A 5,431-nucleotide genomic window follows, 5' to 3' on the forward strand; every position below is an offset into this window, starting at 1 on the left:
ATAGAAGAGTAAAGCAAGACAGAAAATAAATAATTTACTAGTAACAGAGTGGCTACTGAGTTGTTTTCTAAAATCATTTTAAGTAACATTGAGGTCTCTTAGTAGAATGGTATTTGAAAAGCCTTTGGAATTATAAGTAATAATTCCACAGCTAGAAAACTCCATAAAATGGAATAAAAGCATTAGAATATTTTTTTAAAAATTAAACTATTCTAAAAATGAATTTGATTTTTACTTAAAGTGGGATTTACATGATATAATAGGTAGCAGAAAACTCATCAAACATTATGGATATAACTTTATACTATATGAACAGAGGTTAAATCAGACTTCAATAAAAGTCCTTTATTGAGCCAAAAATTAATTTAACTCTTCTCAAAGAATATATTTCATCATATAATGGGTTGAGAAGCAAACTGTCTCTGCTACCTGTCACTACATGAATTGGTACAATTTACCAGTAACTTTTCAATCTGTTTTCCCATCTACAATGTGAGGATAACAATCCCTTTTAAAAAAGATTTTTGTATAGATTGAATGAGATAAATGTTGTGGAATGTCATATAAATAGTGTGCATCAGAGTTAGTACAACTGTGACTATAGTAGTTCTTTTTTATTACTGATAACTTACTAACTAGGTAGCTAATTAAACAAATTGTCAATATTAAATAAGTTTTCTCCTGGCACACATTTTAGAAATGTTGGTTGGGCACTGGCGGTGAAAATCCTTGAATTCCAACATGATTAACAAGAATTTTTATAGTAGACATTGAGGGCTCTTGGTAGATATTTTACAAAGTGAATGATTTAATGAATTTAATATTTTATAAAATTTATCCAATGACACTAAATAAGACTGAGTATAGATTCAAAAAGACCAATTAGGAAGCTATTGGTACAGACTAAGAGGGATTTAATAATTGGCAGAGTATTGAAAGAAAGGGTTCCCAATGACAGCTGAATATAAATAAGTAAAAATTAGTTGAATAAGAAGTGTGGAAAGATGGTAAAATATTTTTATGTGTCTATTTAAGCAATAAATCTAGATAACCCAGGACTATATTTAGACATGAAATAATTAGGTTTTAGTCACCTTATTCACATCATCAAAATTAAAAGAAGGAGCAGGTGTGCTTTCTTGATTGTTCATTCACTGTAATTGATGTAGGTTTTTCTTTTTCAAGAATTTTAATATCAGAAAAGCTCAAATTTGTTCATGTAGGTATTGTGAATGAGTACAATCAATGCTAAATAATTCTAAGGAAAAAATAAATTTTTAAACATTAACAATTAGACTATCTATTGAGAACCTAAAATAAAGACAGATATATCCTTGAGAAAGTAATACTACCACATTCTTAGCATTTTTAAATATGCTTTAACATCCATCTCCTCAAAGTGGAGTGTAACTGCCTATGTATCTCTTTTTACAACCTCCCATTGTAAGAAATTACATTAGAGTCAAAGGTACATTAATTTCTTCATAGAAATCATAAATTACCATAAATGTGTTGGTTTTATGATGTTACAAAAACTCACATTGTCATCAAGATAAATCAGTTTTTTAAAAAATGAGCAATTTATTCCATCTCAGGGGAAAAATTATCACTACAGCACAGATATCAACAGTTTTCTCCTAAATGTTCTAGTCAACCTGCATCTTTGCTCTGTACCTATCCAATTCCCTTGATAGGTAATGTAAAGCAGTCTATACTCATCATTTTCCTTTGCTCTGCCTCTGCCTCAAGGAAGATAAACTAACAACAATTTTAATAAGTGTATTTTAATAAGTGCCCAACCAACATTTCTAACATTTCAGATGGGGAGACAAACCATGAAAGACTGTGGACTCTGAGAAACAAACTGAGGGTTTTGGAGGGATGGGGGGTGGGAGGTTGGGTAAGCTTGGTGGTGGGTATTATGGAGGGCACGTATTGCATGGAGCACTGGGTGTGGTACATAAACAATGCATTTTGGAACACTGGAAATAAAATAAAATAAAATAAAATAAGGAAAAAGAAAATTCTTTTTTTTACTCTATTTTTAAGGTTTTTTTAATGTTCCAAGATTCATTGTTTATGTTCCACACTCAGTGTTCCATACAATACATGCCCTCTTTCATAACCACCATGAGGCTCACCCATCTCCCCACTCACTCCTCCCCTCCTAAACCTTCAGTTTGTTTCTCAGAGTCCACATTCTCTCATGGTTCATCTCCCCCTTTGATTTCTCCCAATTCACTTTTCCTTTCCTTCTCCTAATGTCCTCCATGTTATTCCTTATGATCCACAAGTAAGTGAAGCCATATAACTGCCTTTCTCTACATGACTTATTTCACTCAATATAATCTCCTCCAGTCCCATCCATGTTGATACAAAAGTTGGGTATTCATCGTTTCTGATAGCTGCATAATATTCCGTTGTATATATGGACCCTATCTTCCTTTCCATTTGTCTGTTGAAGGGTATCTTGGCTCTTTTCACAGTTTGGCGACTGGCCATTGCTGCTATGAACACTGCAGTACAGATGGCCCTTCTTGTCACTACATCAGTATCTCTGGGGTAAATACCCAGTAGTGCAATTGCAGGGTCATAGGGTAGCTTTATTTTTAATTGTTTGAGGAATCTCGACACTGTTTTCTAAAGTAGGTGCACCAACTTGCATTCCCACCAGCAGTGTAAGAGGTTTCCCCTTTCTCCACATCCTCTCCAACACATGTTGTTTCCTGTCCTGTTAATTTTGGCCATTACTATTACAACTAGATGTTTAATAAAACATATTCCATAATAACTTTTTAACTTTATACATATACCTATATTTCTTTTCCTTTTTAAAAAAATATATATAGAGAGAGAGAGATAAAAGCTTCAAGGTAATCCTTTTTCCCTATTCAAAACAATCATATACAATAATATATATATAAATACAATTATATATAAACCAGTTTTAATTTCTCTGTATCTCTAGAAAGTTGAGTCATTTAACGAAGATAACAAGATACACCCAGGAAAAATTGAAATAAACTTCCTTGTCCACATGAGAATTTATTTTTGTCAATGTTTCTCTGTATTTGTTTTTGTTTTTATACTATATAAATCTTATTCTTGGGGTTCATTTTGGCTGGTTTTTTTTTCTTTTACTTATGTTGGTCTTTTTGTATTTGTTTTTGTGCTTTTTTAAAACTTATTTATTTAAATTAAGTTAGTTGACATAGTGTATCATTAGTTTCAGATGAAGAGTTCAATGATTCATCAGTTGTATATAACACCCAGTGCTCAGTACATCACGTGACCTCCTTAATGCCCATCACCCAGGCACCCCATCCACCCATCTCCCCTACAGCAACCCTCAGTTTGTTTCCGACAGTTAAGAGTCTTTTATGGTTTGTCTTTCTTACATTAAAGATTGAAAATGTATGGAAAATGCAACTGCATTTCTCTATACTATCTGAAAAAGAAGCAAAAATTATTCCAAAGTATAATAATTATCAATTTTTTTTAATTTTTTATTTTTTATAAACATATATTTTTATCCTCAGGGGTACAGGTCTGTGAATCACCAGGTTTACACACTTCACAGCACTCACCAAAGCACATACCCTCCCCAATGTCCATAATCCCACCCCCTTCTCCTAAATCCCCTCCCCCCAGCAACCCTCAGTTTGTTTTGTGAGATTAAGAGTCACTTATGGTTTGTCTCCCTCCCAATCCCATCTTGTTTCATTTATTCTTCTCCTACCCACTTAAGCCCCCATGTTGCATCACCACTTCCTCATATCAGGGAGATCATATGATAGTTGTCTTTCTCTGCTTGACTTATTTCGCTAAGCATGATACACTCTAGTTCCATCCATGTTGTCGCAAATGGCAAGATTTCATTTCTTTTGATGGCTGCATAGTATTCCATTGTGTATATATACCACATCTTCTTGATCCATTCATCTGTTGATGGACATCTAGGTTCTTTCCATAGTTTGGCTATTGTGGACAATAATTATCAATTTTTGTTTACTAAGATTTTTATTACTTAAAGAAGCAAATTAACTGAAGTAAGCCAGAAAAAGTTTAAGTGCCTAGGTTTTCCCAAAACTGCAGGTACATTCCTACTCTTAATCTAAATAAACTCACAATTCTTGATTTTTTTTTCCTTTTCTCAAGACTAAATACTATTGTATGTGTAAAGGAGGAAAGCCTGTCTGTCTGTCCGTGTCTTCAACCTCACCCCAACCATAAGTGTTTAAATACACAGTACTTCTGTTGCTTAATTCTTAAAATAACTTCACATCCTTCAATGTGACTCTTACTATAATGGTTATAGCCATAACTTGGAGCATATTTACTACCTATGCTAAGTAAGTTTTTGATAATCATTATGTGAGGCTTTTTTGTTAAATCATCATTTTTCAGGAGAAGAAGATGAATCATAGAAAAGTTATACCTTACCTGTCGTCATATAACTAGTTTGGATCACATCCCAAATTGTGACCAATCTGTTTGATTCCAAAGTGGGTACCTAGAAGCAAGCATTGTGCTGATGAGGTATTCAATCGTGGGTCAAAAATGGGAATGGTGCCAAAGTATGGAAAATGAAACCGACTAAATTAAATTGGAAAAGAAAAAGGGGGAAAAAAAGAATCCCTCATATCTTATGCAGGTCACCACTTTTCCTAGCATTCATTTAAATGTGCCTTAGAGTCTACTAAAAACGAAATTTGGGATCAGGCTTTGCATACAACATGACTAGAAAATCACTTGTAAATTTTAAAGACAAGTGTGGCATTCATTAAAGTTCAAAAAGCCTTGCACTCTAGTAATACAATTTGTAAATGATGAATTATGCCAGTAATCCTTTCAACCCATTTCAAGTTCTTACTTGACTTCTTCAACTGTCAATAGAAGTTTTTAAAGACAAGAGAAATAATTCTTTGTAAAAAAATTTCCATTCAGCATACATTGTTTAACTAAGGTAATTTTTCATCATAACAGACTTACATAATAATTACTAAATGTTTCTACCATTCATATAATAACTGTTAATAATTTTCAATTTTATTATCACTACTAATTATTCTCACAGTGCCAGCTATTGTGCTTAGTGATAAACATAGATTTTATATACCTTGAATAAAATAAATTAAATGCATATTATTCTAGGATAGTGCCAGTTCTGACAAATTTTGGTGAGGTACCATTTTGATATCACTCATGATACAAAAAGTTTAAAATGGCAAATGAACTAATTACAAAAATATTTGGATAATTATCTTTGGTCATGAAAATGACTAGTATTCTTTTCTAAATATACTGTGAATTCTTATTGAGTGGAAATTAAATGTTGTAATTATGTTTTTTTTACCCTTCAAATCATAATTAGTACAAACTATGTTCAATAAATTTTAATTGAGTAAATAACTTAACCAATTGATTAAGT

The sequence above is a fragment of the Mustela nivalis genome (assembly GCF_964662115.1).
Source record: "Mustela nivalis genome assembly, chromosome: 1".
Classification (NCBI taxonomy): Eukaryota; Metazoa; Chordata; class Mammalia; order Carnivora; family Mustelidae; genus Mustela; species Mustela nivalis.